General features: G+C 43.1%; 1 protein-coding gene across 1 annotated transcript in view; it reads left to right on the forward strand.

Annotated features, from left to right (window-relative positions):
* Positions 1-20,935, forward strand: part of SPATA17 (spermatogenesis associated 17) — a 1,004,194-nt gene that overhangs the window by 976,351 nt on the left and 6,908 nt on the right. The gene's annotated exons all lie outside the window — the stretch shown is intronic.

Here is a 20,935-nt window from a genome sequence, read left to right on the forward strand (position 1 = left end):
ATTTGAAAACAGAAAATTGTAAATGACGTTTCAATATCCATTTTTTCTTAAGAATGTCTAACGGTAATGTGCAATGGTATGCTGTGCACAGAAAACATCCCTCTATTACAGCCATAAAAGGCCCACTATGTCAAACCTGCGTATATTTTTATTTGAACACTTGCTTTTGGCATTTGGCACATTTTCGAGGATCTCCGTTCCTAATTTTGCTTTTCTGACCATACGACCATCATTCCTTCAAATTCATTTTTAAGTATGTTCTACGTTTAACTGTCCATTAAATGGGCTTTTAATTGCTTGGTGTACAGTAGAGCCCATTGCTTGCTGCCAAATAGGAGTTTGAAATGAGTGAGTCCAAAACCAATTCAGCAAGTAGTCACAAACCGTAATTGTGGGAACACTAATTTTCTGCCACCTGCCTCTCTTATTGGACAATTGAGAGGGTGTAGGTCTGATTTGGTATGCAACACCCTCCTTCCTCTTGGAGCTGCCATGTTATGTTATGTTTTATCAGCAAAATGTATAAAGCATTTGGCTGCTAGAGAGCAGACCTTGACACTGAACCTAAATGTTGGACAACTACCTGGGCTGGGGGCTCCAGGGAAAAGAGACAAGGATTTAATGCATTATTGGTTGTCATGTGACCTTTGGAATCTCGATACCACTTGGTAGAGGGGATACGTGTGTATTACTTTATGTCTGTGTGCGATGAGATGGCGCCATTTTATTTTGCTACGACTGGTGCTGCACAAATCCCTTTTTTTCCTAAAAAGAAAACCTGAAACCACAATTTCATAAAAAATGCAAACTGTGTACAATCATGAAGCTTATGTGAGACATTATTCCTTACTAGAATACCGCCTCATTAGCATAGATTTAACCAAGTGTGTTTTTCTCTTCGATCTTGTAGTTGATTTGGGGGGTTTTGGTCTTTCTGGCTAATATCACTGGAAATCCAATTTCAGAATGTTTGGTTACTTATTACTGGCCTTATTACCGACAATGTGGAACTCAATTTATCGACCCGAGGAGTCTGGGGATTGAAGGACCCAAAATATCCCGACCCTGGTGTCAATCCAATGTTTCACAGCATTGTTCTATTCCCATGGCGAGCATGTTGTGCTTGAGATATCCTGCCAGCTATTTGATCATTTCAATGAAGCGACGATTGGCTATTGAGAACACTGATGTAATGCAGAGTCCCTGAAGGCATCACAGTGCTTTAGTGGCTAAATTGCTAACTGGCGACCTGAGGTCTAGTCCTACCTTTAGGTGATTCTGGACATCCGCCTGTGGAAAAAACTGTAAATATATATTTAAAAAAGAAAACATACAGATTGCTGTTCAGGCTGGGTCCTAATTACATTGTTCTAGCACCACAATAGATGCCGCCTATTTTCTGCACCCTGGTTTCCACCCAACTACACACACCATACAGTTCTATGCAAGCACCTCTTGTTCACCGACCTTACTGCTACAATAATGGTTCTATGTCATTTTCTTGATTTTTGTAGGTCACCTAACAAAAAGATAAAACTAATTTGGCTGATTTTAGGCGGTCTACAAAAATCGAAAAAAGGAAATGTCTTCACCTCCACCCTCCACCCCCACCCTCTCTTGCCCCACAGGGGCTTACAATTGGATTTAGAAAGACTGCTCTGTGCGGTGACAGGACAGTCTTTCTAAATCGTTCTTCTTTCCTTTCGGATAAAATAAAAAGGCATTTTGACCTAGTACCACAATAATGTGTTTTCTCTAAAGCACTCCTTTCTCCCTTGAGGGCTAAGTCTCCACCACATGAAATACCTAAAATAAAATAAAGCTCACCGCCACTGTTTAACATCTAATTTCCCCCTTATACATTTTACTGGAAGGCGTGGTATTTGATGATAACTATGTGTAGAGGATTTCGGGATGCTGTGTGATATCCAGAGTCACTTCATCAGGAGTGAGTGGCTCAAAGGTGTGATGCATAGAACAGTGGATTATGTTCAACTGGCACTACCTCGATAAGAAAGAGAGGTCGGAATACTGTGTTAGTCAAGCAGACAGTGCATATTGTTGTTTCTAAGAAAGGGTAAGGAGGAAGAGAGTGAAGTGTTCTTGAAAGCTGGCAGACACAAATATGGAATTAGCCTAATAAAGGCAACGTCCCTGCAAGGGCCTGTGGTGTTTAGCGATCACACACGAGTATGGATTTAGTTTAATAAAGACATCGTCCCTCCAAGGGCCTGTGGTGTTTAGCTATCACACACGAGTATGGATTTAGTTTAATAAAGACATCGTCCCTCCAAGGGCCTGTGGTGTTTAGCTATCACACACGAGTATGGATTTAGTTTAACAAAGACATCGTCCCTCCAAGGGCCTGTGGTGTTTAGCTATCACCAGGGGTGCCACCAAGGGGTGTCCTATGGGGGCCACACCCACCTTTATAAAAATGATGGCCCCCACAGCCCCATTCAGTTATGTGTGTTTGTTTTGGTGTGCCACCCCAAGATTTTCAGTGGGGCCACCCTATCACAAATGTCTGGGGGCGCCACTGGCTATCACACACAAGTATGGAGTTCGCCTAATAAAAAGGCATCTACCTTGCAAGGTCCTGTGGTGTTTAGCTATCACACACAAGTATGGATGTAGCTTAATAAAGGCAGTTGTCCCTGCAAGGTCCTGTGGTGTTTAGCTATCACACACTAGTATGGATTTAGCTTAATAAAGGCATCGCCCCTGCAAGGTCCTGTGGTGTTTAGCTATCACTCACAAGTATGGATATAGCTTAATAAAGGCATTGTCCCTGCAAGGTCCTGTGGTGTTTAGCTATCATACACGAGTATGGATTTAGCTTAATAAAGGCATTGTCCCTGCAAGGTCCTGCAGTGTTTAGCTATCACACACGAGTATGGATTTAGTCTAATAAAGGCATTGTCCATTCAAGGTCCTGTGGTGTTTAGCTGTCAAACACAAGTATGGACTTAACCTAATAAAGGCATCATCCCTGCAATGAGCTGTGTTGTTTAGCTGTCTCACACACACATATGGAGTTAGCCTAATAATGGCATCGTCCCTGCAAGGTCCTGTGGGGTTTAGTTATCACACACGAGAATGGATTTAGACTAATAAAGGCATTGGGCCTCATTACGAGTATGGAGGTAGCCATGGCACTTTTGGCGGCATGGCTACCCCCATACCGGGTACCAGGTCTGGGTTCCTGGAATGGGGAAATAAGGGGCCATTCCAACCTTGGAGGGCCCGGTATTTCCCCATTCAAGGAACCCGGACCTGGTACATCCCCATCCCCATTCCCATTCCCATTCGAGCCCCGAGAGGGCTCAATGGGAATGGGGAGGATGCTAACAACGGGCCCGTTAATGACTGGCCCGTTGTTAGCATCCTGGTCTGCTCGCGGGTGCCACTAAGGACGCCTGGTTTTACCAGACGTCCTTAGCGGGTCCCGCGAACAAACCTCGTAATGAGGCGATAGAGGGTTAACGGGGCCGGCAGCTCTACCGGCGCTGTTAACCCTCTACCGCCTTCCTCGTAATGAGGCCCATTGTCTCTGCCAGGTGCTGTAATGTTTAGCTATCACACACACATATGGAGTTAGCCTAATAAAGGCATAATGCCTGCAAGCTCCTTTGGTGTTTAGCTGTCACACACAAGAATGTGTTTAGACTAATAAAGCTGGATTTAGACTAATAAAGGCATCATCCCTGCATGGTCCTGCATTGTTTTTACCCTCTTCTTAAAAACAACAACCTGCACAGTAAGGTAACAAAAACAGCTGTTATCTGTCTCTTGTGCCAAAAGCTCCGCCCAGGCCCCAAGGGGGATAATGTGTGCACTCCAAATACACCTAATAAATTGTATTATCTTAAACAAAGTTCCTTCTCCTAGAGCACACACAGAAGATAATCACATCTTTAAAATGGCTCCACTGTTGTGGAACTGACACTGGAGCTATGGCCTACAGAGGCCAGCTGATGTAGCACTATGGAATTAATTCCTCAGGTTAGTACCAGGACTGTCTTTTCGTTATCTTGCATTTTTGCCATTAATGGTCATGCCTGCATTTGCATTGCTTTAAAAACCACTAACGAAGCAATTGATTTGGAACAAAATATTGCCTAGATTACATTTCTGTGGGCCTGCATCAGTTTTTTATTTGCATTTGCGACCCCCTCGGATTTTAGGTACCAATCCTGATTTTATTTCAAGTGTTGAAATGTCTAAAGTGCAATTATCGCTGGAAGTGTTCTCTTGACATTAGAGTTATTCGAGGTTTTAGAGAGCCGTTGATGAGCGAGAGAGCCCTAGTAACAGCTGAAGGATTGAAAAATAATGATTGAAACATTTTGGGCAGGGCAAATTTGTCCTGTGGAACCCCAGTTTTGACTTTTATTCAAGAGAGCAGGAAATTGCTCCACACCGTGCACAATGGAATAACTGTGTCATACGCGTGCAAGGTTTTTCTTCAATATAAGTGTCTGTGGAGTTGTAAGGGATTGAGCTAGATGATTGCTAACCCCCATATGGCATCACCATTATTGATCTATTCTTGAAAGTCAATGGGAAAGTCAAGCTGTTTTTTTTTCATTTTTTTAAAAACATTTTTTTAAATTTCAGTTTTATTGGTTTTATAGATGGAAATGTCATCATTGTAATACAAACATTACTTATTAAACATGGTATGAAGAATGAGACGACATTGCCTATGTTACATAGTATAAGCTGTAGTATACATACCTTGCTCCAACAATATTACTAACCGTGTTGAACTTTAATTTTCCGTCCTCCCTCCCCATCCTGTATGTCCTTTAGTGAAGCAGAAATAGTTCTATAGCTTTGCAATGAAGTCCTCAGTGGAGCCCTAACATCAGCTATAAACAGGGGTACATATATAGGAGCATATGACTCTTTACAGGCACAGTCGGCTGGTTCATTGCATATTTTGAGTCGGTTCAACATATTATGCACACATTTTTCATGATATATTTGGCACGGAATTCGGACCATTCATTTTCAACAGAGGTGCGATCTCCCTGAAGGGCGGCAGTCAGACTATCCATTCTAAAAATGTTTCGGGCGACGCCTATCCACTCAGTCTTGGTGGGGAGGGTTGCCCTTTTCCAAGCCATCGTGAGACAGGCCCTTGTGGCCATCAATAGTCCAGTACAGTACCATTTTAGGGACTTTAAGGATTGTCTCTTCAGTTTCAATTAGACCAAACAAAATCACTAATGGGTGTTTCTCCCTCTCCTCTTCATCTAATTCCTTGATCCAACTGAGGACTTCATCCCAATATGCTTGCACCGCACTGCTTCCCGACCACATATGCCAATAGTCTGCCTTCTGCCCACAGCCCCTCCAGCAATATGGACTCGCGTCCTGATACATTTCGGCTAGTCTGAGCGGGTCATATTGCCATCTGTACAGTAGTTTGAGTGTGTGTAGTTTGTACTGTCAGGAGACAGATGATTTTTCTGTTTGTCTACATATTCGTAGCCATGACTCTTGTGAGAGGTGCCCTCCCAGATCCACTTCCCACCTATTCTTTAGTGTGACTGAGGGGGTTGTATGAACCTTAATTACTGCTGTGTACATTGCGCTTGTGAGGCCTTTGCAGCCTGTGCAGGTGTCAAGAATGTTTTCAAAGGGGGCGAGGTCCCTCTGCAGATGGTCTTTCCATACCTCTCGTGTTATGACGCCTTTCAATTTTAGATATTGAAACACTGATAGTGGGCCTATAGCGAGTGCTTCTTTGAGTTCTTGTATAGCAATGTAAGACTTGTTCCTCCTTAGTTGTCCGGCTCTTTCAAGCCTGGCTTTGTACCAGGATTGGTTATTCAATGGGTCTGGAATGGCATCAGGTATGCCTGGTACCCAGAGATGCCCTAAGGGGCAGGGCCATGTCATGACCCCTCTCATATCTTTATTTGGTTTCCACACCGCCCATATAGTCCCAAGAATGAAGTGATTTTTTATGCTATTCCGTAGTATGGGCCCGGGGACCCATAGCCATTCTCCTACAGTAAATGGGCGGAAGTGGTAGTTGTCTAGGGCTATCCATTGTAGGTCTGTTTGCTGTCTCAGGTTTGGAATTAGTACTCGTAATTGGGCTGCTTTGTAGTATAATTCTAGGTCCGGGAGGCCCACCCCTGCATTATCTTTCCGAAGGTGAAGTAGGGATCTAGGGACCCTGGGTTTTTTATTCTGCAATAGGAATGCCATTAGTGATTTCCTGGTGGCAATGAAATATTCTCTGGGCATTCTGATGAGGAGCATCTGGAACAGGTACAATATTTTAGGGAGAATCACCATTTTAATAGCATTTAGGCGGCCCAACCAAGAAATGGTAAGTCTAGACCATCTATCCATGTCTTTCTCTAGGATAAATGGCAGCGAGGGGAAGTTAGGTTCCCGGGTGACGATGATGCCCAAATATCTGAGCGTGGTAAGGCTGACCTTCATTCCCAGGGGGGCGAACCTGTCTACTTCGCTGTCTCTATTTTTGTCATTCGGGAGGAGGATTGATTTCCCAGTGTTGATTTTGAGGCCCGCTAGCTGACCGTATTCTTCAATTATGTTTAGCGCTGCTGGGATAGAACTAAGGGGGTCAGTGAGTTGCAGGAGTATGTCATCGGTGTAAAGGCCCAGTTTGTATTCTCTTTCTCCTACTTTAATACCTTTCACCTTCTCATTAGCTCTCAGTTTCAGTGCAAATGGTTCGAGGGACAAAACAAATAGTATAGCGGATAGTGGGCAACCTTGTCTCGTTCCTCTTTCCAGTGCAATCCACCTGGAGTAGCCACCATTTACGGTTACCGATGTCTGCAGGGATGAGTATAATGCCTTTATAGCGAGACAAAGTCTTGGGCCCAGCCCTTTCCATGAGAGAACTTTCTCTAGGAAGTCCCAAGCCACTCTATCAAAGGCCTTCTCGGCATCCAGTGACAGGAGGGTTGGATCACCCTGGATCACCCTGCATCCCCTGTGCTTCGTACATCAGATGCAGTGTTTTCCTCACCATGTCAACCCCATGTTTGTTTGGTTGTTTGTTTATTTATTTGTATAGCGCTCCTGACCCAGGGGAATATGGGCGCTTAAACATCAAGTTACAGGCAAACGTAGGGAACATTTGTACAGTTGTGAAGGATATGTATAGTTGACAAGAAAGCACTTAGTGCAGAGATAATAATAGGCAGACATAGTAAAGGATACATTCTTACATTAGGTATGCATACATACATAGTTGGTTATTTGTTGAGTAACCAAGTGATGACCTTAGTTCTGAAAGGTTGGAAGGTGGGGGTGTATTTGATATCCAGTGGAATGGTGTTCCACAGTTGTGAGGCTAGAGCTGGGAAGCTGGATCCACCAGCTCTTTTGAGGGAATATTTGGGCACCGTCAGTTGTAGTGTATTAGCGGATCTAGTGGTTCTGGTATTCTGTTTTAATGTAAATTTGTTAGTTAGATAGGGCGGGGCTAGGTGGTTAAGAGCTTTGTAAGTGAGGCAGATGGTTTTTAGGACTCTTTTTTGTTGGATGGAGAGCCATTTGCATGAGATTCTTGTAGCCGAGATATGTTCTCTTCTGGGAATATTTAGGGCGGCACGGAGTGCATTGTTTTGCAGAACTTGCAATTTATTGATTACCGTTTTGTTGGTGCCTACATAAAGGCTATTATAGTAATCCAGTTTGGATTGTATGAGTGCTCTGGCTAAAGTGAGGCAGTTGTTGGGGGAAATCAGCGGTCTGCAGGCCCTAATTAGTTTACCAGTGTAGGCAGTGGCTGAGGCAGTCATACTAATTTGTTTGGCGAGGTTGGTATTCGTGTCTAGGTAGAAACCAAGGGTTTTTACACTTTTGGCGATGGGGATGGTGTTGCCGTCAATGGTGAAGCTGGTGTAGCTGGGACTGAGTTTCCGGATGGTGTTAAGTGAGCCGACAAGGAGAAGTTCGGTCTTGTCATCATTCAGGCAGAGGCCATGTGTGGCCATCCATGCCTGAATGATGGAGAAAACTTCATTGATCCAGTTGGCGTCCGAGTTGTAATTGCCGGATAGGGTGAGGAGTATCTGGGTGTCATCTGTTATGTTATGTTATGTTATTTTGCACTTATATAGCACCTTATATACCATTCGTATGGTCTGAAGGCGCTGGTAGGTTGAACGCCCTTGGGAACCGAAGTTCAGATCAGTAGAGAGAGTAGAGAGAGTCAAAGGTGCATGTGAGCATCGGGTATGTGTGCAGCTCATGCGGTATTCGTGTAATAGCTGCTTCTTAGCGGTAGGTGTGGTGGTTGAGGGATCAGGAGAATGTGTTCGTTCTGGCAGGTTTTATCCAGAATGGTTGTGGCTGCGTTAGGCATGAGGAGAACGCCTGGCTGGGAGTGTGAAACCAGCAGTGTTTATTCAGAGTGATGTGGAGTAAGCGGCGGATGTTGGTATGAGAACAGTTATAGCGAATGTTGTCATAGTATCTCTGTGTTCTAGTTGAGTGGTGATGTAAAGGAGAGAGTAAGCGTGGTGGTGTGATATGATGGGTTATATGCTCTTTCAACATTCTCTGCATTCCGAACCATACTATGTACGTCCCATTCTATGCGCTCCAGTCCGTAGCGTGCACACCTATCCATTCCGTGCACCCCAGTCTGGTATAATACACTCCGGTCCACCCCGCGTGCACTAGTCTGGTCCGCTCTATCCACCTATCTGCACCATACACTCATCCGCTCCATAGACTCATCCTGCTCCATACACTCATCCCGCTCCATACGCTCATCCCGCTCCATACGCTCATCCCGCTCCATACGCTCATCCCGCTCCATACGCTCATCCCGCTCCATACGCTCGTCCCGCTCCATACGCTCGTCCCGCTCCATACGCTCGTCCCGCTCCATACGCTCGTCCCGCTCCATACGCTCGTCCCGCTCCATACGCTCGTCCCGCTCCATACACTCGTCCCGCTCCATACACTCGTCCCGCTCCATACACTCATCCTCTCTATACATTCATCCATTCCATTCCATACTCATCCGCTCCATACACTCATCCGCAGTATCCACTTATCCGTTCCATACACTCATCTGCTCTATACACTCATCTCTCACCACGTACTCATCTCGCACCATACTTTCATCTCGCACCATACTCTCATCTCGCTCCATACGCCCATCCGCTCCATACACACATCTGCTCCGTACACTCGTCCGCTCTTCCGCTCCGTTCAATCATGTTCACATGTTTAAGTAATACATTTTTATCCGGATCCTTTGATTTAGCTAATGAACTGCGTCTTAATTATGCAAGGTCTGCTAACTATGTGGGTCTCTGTGTGTGTTTGGTTGAGTGTTGTGACTTTTTGTAGATTTGAGCTTTACATACTTATAGAGTTCTCCCATACTTTGTACAGTTTAGGGCTAAGCCCCATTTGAAGACACCAGTGTAGGATGTCAAGATCCATTTTCATATGGTACATCTGTTGTCTTTGGTGGCCCTTCAATTATCAGGATTAGAATAGTGTGACAAGGTTGTAACACAAATAGCCTGTTTTCTGCGATTAACCTGCAATCTGTGAGAGTAGACCGTTTAGGTACATGAGTACAATGTTTGATTTAAATGCACATTTAGAGGAATACTTTTGTTTGCTTGCACTTATTCTTTTCACATGATAATAGTGATGACATGTACTTCCAACATTTGGTTTTGTTTTTCCTCTATACTGTGCTCAGCACATTGTATTTTATGCATACCTGAAACCGAAAATGTATGCTACAGTGTGTTTCCTGGCTCTGTGTATTTTTGGAGAAATGTTGGTCTGATTGGGTTGTTAGTGTGGTAAGCATGCGGTATGCCTGTGTTCCATATTGCTTCTTACCCAATTAATTGGTGGTTATAACTTTGCTTAGAATTTAAGTGTGCATTGTGTGTACCATTGTCTAGAAGATATGCATATGTGAGAGAGTGAAGATGTGTATTGGTTGTTCCTTGAGCCTACCAAAGTGAGCCTATGTCCTTGACTAAACAACTTTAGATTTTTGCAAACATAACATGCCTCACTTTGTCAGGTTTCTGCTCTTCTTGTTGAGAGGTTTCGGACTACCAAGCTGCAGGTATGGCAAGCCGTATCCGGGTCTTCCATGTATGTGTGCAGCTGTGTGCCTATGATTGTGGTTGTGGATGGTGGCCCTGCTCTATGGTGTTGTCCCTGAGGCTGTAAGGATTCTACTGTTGGCTTTTCTCCCCTCAGCAGTGCATCTAGTGTTTACTTATTTGTTGCGGTATAGTTTGGCTATTTTGGTGTGGTAGATTGGTCTGATTATGGCAGTGTCTGGCATGGACGTTTAATGAGATTTGTACCACCTTTTTGAAACTGTAAGTGGCTCCTGCTGACAGTTTTCACCTGAAGGATCTTAATCCTTGCCAACATCCTTTGTTTGGTGTGGTGTGTGTCTTCTACTTGTCATGTGCCCAGTGATCTTTGGAAAGCAACGTTTGGGTGGCATGTTTTCCTGGCATTGTGTAGCTAACAATTAAGTTCTTTTTTGACTGGACACCAAGCATGAACTGGTTCATAGTTATGCACACCCTCTTCTTAAGGGAATTCATTGAACTTCTCTGCTCTTAGGTTTTCCCCCAATTCGTTTGTGTTTGAGAGTAAAGATTAATGAAATGCCTACTATTTCCAATACCAGATGGTCACAGCATTGACATCTCCTGCAACAAAAGCAGGTTTCGGCCCAGACATTTTCTTTCCAGCTCCTCTAATGATACAGTTTCTTAGTTAAATCAAAATGTGATACAGTATGTCTTCAAACGTCTCTCTTTATAGTTGAGAACACATTTTTCAAGACTGTTATCATTGCAATCTTTGTAAATATTGGATAGGATGAATTCAACTTAGTGACTTATGTAGGGTTTTCTTTATCCTAGCGGTCAGAAATATAAATCTTCCTAAGCTATAAAACAGATGTGTACCCAAATAGAAGTGCTGTGCGATCTCGGGGTTTAATCACTGTGTACAACAAATTAACGTGACCTCTATTTAGTACTGTTCCTCCTTGGAAGGTGAGTGGTAACCTGTGCTTAGTATTTACTTCGTATTAGAGGTAGATATTTGAAGTAAGATGCATCTCATTAGAAAGGGGAGGATGCAGTCAAAAGTGCAGAAGACCTTTTGGTGTTTTTTGCACTTGTGACCCCATTCCGAAGGTGGGCGGATATGTTTATCACCCTGTCAGTATTTATTGATAACCCTAGGGACTAATATCCTCTCTGAAGTGAATATGGCTTTTTTCTTCTTCATGTATATATTGTGGAATATTGCATTTTAAACGTACGTTGGGGTCTATTTTTTATTTTATTTCTGCACTTTATTTTGACAATCTAGGTTTCTTTGTGTTTGTGGCCCTCCCTCATGTTGAGTCTGGTGTTGTGCTGGGATATGTGACGAGTCGGCATGAACCAACTCATTTTTGCTTTTTTCCACTGCTTCATACACCCCATGCTTTCAAGAGAGGACAGCCTTCTTCCACTACTCCTTGCCTGAGGTACGCCCATGTCCTCTGTTCCCAGCCCCGAAACTGATCTGAATGGGGGAGGGACAGACCCATATCGCTGTACCTCTCCTGCCTCCAAATCACTAATGACATATCGTTGGACACTTCCCATAACACCCTACCTCTATGCTGCCTGACGGATCTTTAATGATGGTTCTGGGACACCATTTTGAATTTTGAATTGCTCATTATGATTTGCTGCACTTGCTGATCTGTGGTGCAGTGAGTCGGCATGCTGGGGGATGAGCTGATTTGTGTGTACCACCCTCTATAGAAATCCCACATGTGGTTTATTGCTTTGATTCAATATTGGTTAACTTCCACGAATGAGATGTGTCTTATAGCTTTTCATTTTCTTCATTGATGGCATCTTTACAGTTCTGACTGAGAATGAGAAATGACTGCATATCCCTATTTGAAGAGTGCATTTTTCTCGTTGGCCAACATTTTATTGATGCAGTTCAGCAATATTTTAGAGTTTAACTATTTTTGGCCTCGGTGGATCCACAAGTTCTTTATCAACTCTTCCCTCCACCCTTCTGATATTTCTATTTGACTTTTATTTTTGGCCTGAGATGGGCCCCACACTCAAACCCACTCATACTGCACATAAACACACCTTCTCGTATTTAAGACCATAACATGGTTCTCCTTTTCAGAACTGTTACTAGGTATTTCCCTCATGATTTTATTAATTGAAATGATGTTTGGTATTTGGAACCTCTAGTTGAAGATAATTGGCTGTATTTGAAAAATATAAAATGATGTCATTTGTTTTTGGTTACTTCTGGTGCTGTCATTAAGGGCTTGAAAGTGGAAGTTCTCTCAGAAATGTTAACATTTTATAATATTTCCCTTTTTAAAAACAAAGCTCCTGTATAGAATGTGCAGCAAATCTGCTCTAGATTCCTGCTTTTAAAGAACGTGGAGGCATCAATTTTGTATACAGAAATAGTGTAATCATTTTCTTCAATTCAATGCTCTTGCGGCTGTAACCAAGCACACGCTCCCTATTGGGCGCTTGTGCTCGTTGCTACCCTAGAGCAGAGAATTGAAACACACATACACAGGACATCCAGTCCATTGAATGCCATCCTAATACAGCAAACAAACTCTTTACAGTAAAATATCTTTTGCAGGCCTGTCCTGTGATATTAAACAGGGTAGATTTACCTTGTTCTTCCAAGGGGGCTTGTGTGGTCCAGTGGTGAAGGGTTAGCCACTTCAGCATCGTGACCTGAGTTTCAATCTCTGTTTGAGTTTTTTTTCTAGTGCATCAAATCGCGCTTTAAAAAGAATATGTGGTGCACTTGAGAAAAAAAAAAAAAGATTGCGTCTGTAAAACATGGTAGTATAGCCGAAGGGGATAAACCTTCACCGCTGGACCACACTAGTGCCTTTGAAATGCACGTGTTGTTTAGATTTTTTTGCTGTTTTGCTGTGAGACAGCATTTACAGCACAGTGATTGCTGTCTCACAACTAAAGAACTAGACCATAAGTGGGCCATATTGTACAGGAATACGGCAATCAGCCCTATAGTTGCCAGGGTCTCCCGTGGTCCAATGGTAATGGGTTAGCCCCTTCAGTCACACAACCTGGGTTTTCCAGTCCCAGTCTGTCTTTTTCTGGTGCGTCAAACATTGTTTTGAAAACAAAAATGGATGCACCAGAAAAAAAAGACAGGCTAGGATTCGAACTCTGGTTGCGTGGATGAAGGGCTAACCTTTCACGACTGAACCACACAAGTTCCTTTGAAAGAACAAAGCAAATACGGTGTGTTAAATAAAAAGGATGTGTTTGCCTCATTCACAGACGAAATACTTGTTGTTGAAAAAGGTTTGTTTGCTGTTTTGGGATGGCATTCCTTGGACTGCCTGTCCTGTAAACGCATCTTTCAATAATCTGCTGTAATAAGCGCAAATTCCTAGTCGGGGGCATGGACATCATTGCTGCCACAAGTGCATTGAATTAAATAAGCAGATTACACTATTTCTGTATGCAAAACGGATGCCTCTAAGATATTTAAGAGCGGGTCACTAGAACAGATGTGATGCTCATTTTACTTAGGAACTTTAAATAAAAATGTGAATATATATTTGTAACTATGGTCAATATTTAAAAACATTAACATATTTTAGAGAATTTCTGCTTCAATGCAATTTGTTGTCACTTTGTACATTTGCTTATCATAGGCCATTTTTCACATGCCTGACCCTGCTTACCTTCAAACTGACAACTGTATGGGGAGACCTCCAAGATATACCTTCGCAGACAGAAAAGTCATATACAGAATATAGTTTTTGAATCAGTCGTATGGGTGTGTTATTGTCTCTGATTTAGATTTTGCATAGTTTGCATCTCTTTGTTGGCAGTATAATGATCCTTTAATCGGGAAAACACCTGCTCGGGGCCATTTAACAACCCACCCTAAACAGTTTTATTTCAGCTCCTTTTTATGTTCACAGACAAACTCAATACAATGGCAATCTCCCTCCAATCCTCTGGGACAAGAAAAACAATTATAACAATATTTATTTTGTCTACATAATTGAATCATGTAAATCACAGGTGATTCCCATCGCAAAATACAAGGGACGAGCACATGAGGCACTGTTGGAAACCCCAGTCTAAAAATAAAAGTCAAACAAAAGCTATACCATTTGCCTGGCTTATCTCAGTAGTCGAAAGGCATGAACACTTTAGGTTTTAAATGTCTATGTATTCAAAACAAAAACGCTTATTAATACTAATAAATCAAATTTTCATAGTCATATTATAGTTTCTTATGTGCTTATGAAATGTATACATTTTAAACAGTATGCAGTGTGCATTTGTTTTGCTTTTCAAATTCTTGTCAATTTGAGCAGACATCGACTAAACATCAACTGTTTTAAAAAAAGAAAATGGAACGCGCATCGCAGTTGAAAATGTAACTCAACACACTATTTCCTCGTATTATGGAACACTGCCCTGTGCAATTTGCAACAATTAAGCAAAGCAACAATTGAAAACAACAATGGTAATGTGTGCCATCTAGTGATCTTTATGTAGTGCAGCCTCTAGATAACAAAAGGAGAGAGAGAGAGAGAGAGAGAGAGAGAGAGAGAGCGAGAGAGAGAGAGAGAGAGAGAGAGTGTTTTTTTTGTTTTTTTTGTTTGTTTCTGTCCTAAATCTTTGGCTGACCGCGGCTACAGTCAGCGTGGCCCACTAACAAATTAGAACTGGGTCAAAGGCAAGTCTCTTGGTCCTAGGTCTATATTTCGGCCGTCATCCGGCCCTCGGGAAAGCTGACTCTCACAAGTGCTAGTGGATAAAGTACCAGCTGTAGCTTTTGACATTTATCCAGATTTAATGTGTAATTTCAAATGAGCAATGTGCACAAGGTGAGATGGAAGGCGTGAAATATATTCTGCCTTATGAGAAACAGAAATATCGCCATGTTTCTGGGCAATAATTAGTGGAAATTACTGGAAACAAGCAGACAACTGATGTCAATTGCTTTTATTAGAGGAAGAAAACGGGCATTTGCGATTCGTCTGGGCCGATATATTTGTAAGAAACACCAAGGAGCAATGCCTTACTTTTCTTTTTAATGTAAGTGTTCCTTGTACTTATAATTTTGGAACCTGCAGCAAAACCCTTTTACGTGCCAAATTGGATTGAACTAGATTTTCGGCAAATGTTTATGGCTTAAGCATGTACAGGCATATTGTAAGAACACTTTGACAAGTGCCTAGTGCTTTCTTATCTGGCGATTCGGGACTTCAGTGAGAAACCATTCCCCTTCATGCGAGTGAGCACTGTGGGTTTCTCTAATGCCTTTGACTCAGTTTACCAAGGGAACATTTAGCCAAATTGGCTACAGGGTTACTCCCAAGGTACTCCTGCAACTAATCATTGCCCTGCACACCAAGACATGAGGGAGGGTCAGATTAAGGCTAAAAGGGGTGTACTCTATCAAAATACTTAGTGCCTACTTCTAAAAGGGTTTAGGTAGGGGTGCCACGCAGTGACACTTTATAAAGCCTTATCTGCCGGTCATACCTATCTTGTTGAGCTGAAGGGACGTTGATTCACCAAAATGTCAGGGGTAGCAGAAGTGACATCACACACCTAAGGACATCACTGGAAGTAATGTCACATGACCTTTGACCCGATTGGCATCAGTTTTTCTTTATCTCTAGTGACATCACTGGAAATGACTTGCAGGCATAAAAGAAAGTACATGAACGTACCATTTTTAAAATACAAACAGGTACTAAAGTAGACAAGAATATTTTAGATACCAAGCATATTTTAACATGGCTTCATATGTCATGGATGTGGTCATGATATGACAGAGTTAGACCCAATAGAATCAACATAGGGTGGGGGACTGCCATAGATATGCCATGTTATGCCAATTATAGCTGCATGTCAGGCATTGTCATTATATGATAAGTATGGAGACTAGATTGTCAGTTGCTGTGATAAAACAGTATCCATAAATCCAATAGCTGCAGTCACCACACTGCACAGGAAAATGTATGCTTTAATTAATGATAATGATTATTTAAATAGCACACATTTACATACACTTATCATCCCAAACGAAGTTGGTACTCATTTATCAACCTCGGAAGCATGAAAGGGAGAGTTGGCCTTGCCAAGATTCTAACCTCCGACCGCAGATCACTCATCACAGCTGATAGCTTACTGCTTTGTTTTAAAAAATGCAAAGCTACGATAAGAAAACATGTCAAAACTGGCTGCACAATGTAGGCCAGACAAGTAATAACACTTATCACGTTTGCTGTAGCCTTGATGATGCACAGTAAAAAATGCCATGCCTCAGTAAGCCATACCAAGACTGGCTGCACCAATATTCCAATCTAACCATGTAATCGCTCATCAGCCTTACTTTATCATAGATGCCCAGAAAAATATACAATGCCACAGTAAGGAAAGGCTAGACTGGCTTCACCCAAATGCCAGTCTAGTCAGGTAATAACACTTATGATGCTTACTACATTATAGATGCCGTGAAAAATATGCCATGACACAGTAAGAAATGGCTAGACTGTCTCTGCCAAAATGCCAGCCTAGCCACTAATAACACATATCATGCCTGCTTTATCATGCATGCCCACTATGCTTTTAGTGCACTCCCACATGTGCCCTCTCCTTCCCACTCTTCCCCTCCAACACCCAAAATTAGCTCCTCGGCCCCACATCACCTCACCATCCCTTTTCCTTGTCCCAGTTCTTACTTATGAGACCAGGGGCCTCATTACGACCCTGGCGGAAGACCATGGTGCTATTAGAACCATGGTCCATGCCGGTAAGTTACCGACTCCGCCATGGAGAAAGGGGGAATTACCACCCCGTTACAAGGTTGGCGGGGCGGTAAATCCCCCTTCCTCCATAGCCCTTCCCCATTCCCATTTTTGCCCCATAGGGCTCAATGGGAATGGGGAAGGCGCTAAGTACGGTGCCGCAAATTGCGGCACCGTAATTAGCACCAAGGTCCCTTTGCGGGTCCCTACTTTAACGGCTGGTTCCCGCAAAGGGACCTCATAATTAGGCGCTAATAGGTTAACGGCGCCGCAGCCTTTTACGGCGCCGTTAACCCATTAGCGCCTGGGTCGTAATGAGGCCCCAGGTGCTTCATAGGCAAGTACTAGGACGAGGAAGTGTATGGCTAGGAGCAATGAAGATTACCAGCATTGATATCTCTCTCTCTCTCTCTCTCTCTCTCTCTCTCTCTTCCTCTCTTTCTCTCTCTCTCTCTCTTCCTCTCTCTCTCTCTCTCTCTCTCCTGTTTCCCCCAAATTGTTGCTTGAGGAACTCCTTTGCAGGCAGGCCTCTATCTCCAATGTTCCACACACTCGAGGACCCAGCCATGGCCTCCGTATCCTGTTGGTTTGGGGGCTCAGATGTAAAAACGAAATACTTTTTCTGACTTAAAAAATTATTATGGAAAACCGTAACGGAAATCAATTCGTTCCTCTGAGACTGCCATGGGAAGTTCCTGTGCCTTAAGGGAAGCTGTTACCCTTCTGCAGGGGAATGAAAGGGGTCGGGTACTGGTCATTGTTCCACATGGCGTTGGTGTACACAGTCAGAGCGAACACTAATGCACAACAATCCTGTAATAGATGTGCCCTTCTCACAGAGCTGATACTATGTGATACCAAATTGCTGTGACTGTATCATTGTGTGCTGTGAGGAGTCGCCATGTCACACCCAGGCATGGCTCATATAAATATGTATGTCACCAGACTCACTAAGGCATACAATTAATACATTTGGAAACCGGTACAAAAGATTAAAAAGCCAACTCTGCCTGTAGGATGTTTTAATTCCAACACCAGTTGTGACCTTTGTACCTGCACTGTCCAACTACTTGGTATGTGCAAAGGGTGCCAGGAGGCTGTTTTTGCAAAGGCACATGCAAGTTCTCTAAATTTGGAATGGCGCATATATGAAAGTGGGGTTTATGCACATCAGTAAAGCAATTTACCACAGCAATTTGGTCCATGTGGTTTGTCTCTCATTTTATTTCGATGTTATGAATAGAGGCTTTACTGTGCATGACCGTTCCATACGTACTTGAATGTGTGTGAATTATGTTGCGTTTTGTAACATGCGTCTATAAAAATTAATATATAAATAGCATCTCGGTTGCCCACTGACAACAATGCTGTGTGCAGAGGCGGGGTCATGAAGAGCACAAGGCGGATGTGTGACATTGTATAATGCTGTAATGAGAAGTGGGGCTAGGGGGCAAACGGTGGGGGGGTAGCTTATAGTGGAATTAATACAATTGTTATGTTTGATGCTAAGAAACCTAAACTTCCCCTCAACGACATGTATTGCTACTCCTCTTTCGGATGTTCCTCTGTTATTTATTTGTTGAAATGACGCAATCCTACCGGTACTGTTGTAAATAATGTGTAAGACAGTGAAGGCACCCATGTGTTGCAATAATCTGGTACAATCAGTTACAACCAATTATTCAGAGCAGTGAACTGCACATATGCCCCACTTGCATTATTAGTGTATTTCCAAATGTGTACATGTGCCTTAATCAGCCAACGTGACAAGGTGTTTTGTTATATTTGGAAAGTCCTGTTTCTGCTGCTAATAAATATCACATTTATATGTAGTGCTGCATGATGGATTCCTCCTACTTCTAAGTGCTGTAATAATGGGTTTCTTTATCTAATGCAATGCTACTTAATGTATACCTAAGTGCTGAGTCTACCCTATTGGGATTTAAAGCTGTGACTGAAGGTTACGCATAAATCAGTAAGGTGAGCACCTAACTAGCTGGGCTATTTTACTGAGCTAACATCTGAAATACGGACCTGTTCAGAGTTGTACGGCCACACATTTCACAGGAGTGTACTTCTTTACTTAATTGGGCAGAGAGTCAAGCTCTGGTGGAAGCTGATGTAGTCGAACATCCCCGCCGGTTCCTTCATCTTTGGAGCCAGTTGCTTGAATGCTCAGTTGCTTGCGAGTTGTAGTGGGATCGCTTTAAGTAACTAGATAAACAGTGCAGCTGCCAAGCTAAAGCAACCTTGCACTGAGGGGGTGAGTGTCACAGCAAATGCGCTGTTTGTCATTTTGATTTGAGTTCCAAGCTGGACCTGGGCTGAGTTCCAGCTCAGATTGCCAGTTCCTTCAAAGACCCCTAAGTTGTCCCAAGGAGCCCATTCTGGCAGCCTTCTCTTTGTGTTTGGCCGGGGCTCGTGATATGGAAAGCAGTCTGCCCCGTGCCCCCAAAATACTTCCTGCATTTGGATCAGAGCGACATAACTGTGTGCAGGTGTTCTGAAAGCATAGCTAGACATTTACTTAATCAACATATAAATGAAGCAGCCAGGCCAAGATATACATATTTAGAAAGTCTGAGGCTGTGCGGTGCAAATCAATGATGGTCGGCTGAATGGCTAAACATTATAAACACTGTTCTGTGGCCGCAATGCCATTCTTTAGCATGATCTCCTTATTTAGTGTGCAGCTGTGCAATTTAGAAATATGGACTGTGTGACCCATTTTTATTTTTGGCTATTTGTGGCACTTAAACACTACCTATAAGCCGAGACTCTTTCATTGGAGTACAGCCAAGATGGGGATGTCATGTCAAGAGACAAGAGGTACAGACATATTTTGGATGTTTAGTTATGTATCCACCCACTGACAGGCCATGGCTATGATAATCCATAGTGCCATATGCATACACTACCTGCCTGTCCCCACATAAAGCACATCTTTGTGTGTTCTCTTTGGACTAGCTGCATAACACAGTAACATTAAACGTTTCCGTGCCATTGTTGTTTCTAAGCATTCTGCTGAGGTTGTATGGCTTAATTGCAGCTGTTGTGTGCTATTGGTGCAATAGCAATGGCTTAACTAAGTGTGACTTCACCTACTGGATTTGATTCATATCTGTTCCTCACAATGAAAGTCCTGTTAAAAAGATGCATTAACAAAGGCAACAGTGTTGGCTTATGTGTAGGTATTATATAGCCACTTGCCAGGCCGCTGCTCTCATATGCCCATTTAACCAGACCACTTTCGGGCAGTTGTCATCTTATGGCCATATCGTGTCATTATGGCAGTGTCTGGCAAATGCCTATCCCATGCCTGCTCAAAAGCCAAAACTGTTGGTATATTTGATTGGACCCAGAGTAGCGCCCCTGCCACCCCTCTTTTTTGCTTGCACATGTAACTGGAGACTGGGGCTCCAAAGGGGCTGCACCCGGGCTACACATGCCTGACTTTGGAGTGCCACACTGTTGGTAACTCCCTCCCCCTCCATATTGAGGGCTGACTTTGGAAACTGGGGGAGAGTTGGATCCGGGCTGACTCTACACTACAGATACCAGAATTCCCTGCTGCTACAGACTGGTACTTCCCATGCTGGAGGTAAATTCTCCACTTCATGGTCAAACTCAGAATATGGTGGTGCGTTAAAAGTGGATGTAACTCCATTACCACCAAAATAAGTGGTGTAAACAGAATTGCCATCACTTTGTTACCACCCTGCCAAAATCGTTATGGGGCCTAATGTCTGATAAAATGGCATCTCAGTACAGAGGACAATACAAAATATAGTATATAAAGCAAAACAAGAGTGAAGGCAAGAATAACATACCTTACATTAATAAATGTGTGGTACAAAAGTAAAACTCTGAGTCACGCAGTCCCTGATAAACCGAGATCTTGCTCATTTTGCTCCTCAATACCAGGTGGTTCTCAATGTGGCTTTGAAGGTCCTATTGCCGCCTGTAAACAAATCCTGCCATGAACCTCACCTGAACACATCTTCACTCTGTTTAATGTGTCAGATTTGCAGTACGGGGGAGAGCTGGTAGTTTGGGAGGCCTTCT

Source organism: Ambystoma mexicanum, chromosome 4q (genome assembly GCF_040938575.1).
Source record: "Ambystoma mexicanum isolate Mex_15411 chromosome 4q, UKY_AmexF1_1, whole genome shotgun sequence".
Lineage (NCBI taxonomy): Eukaryota > Metazoa > Chordata > Amphibia > Caudata > Ambystomatidae > Ambystoma > Ambystoma mexicanum.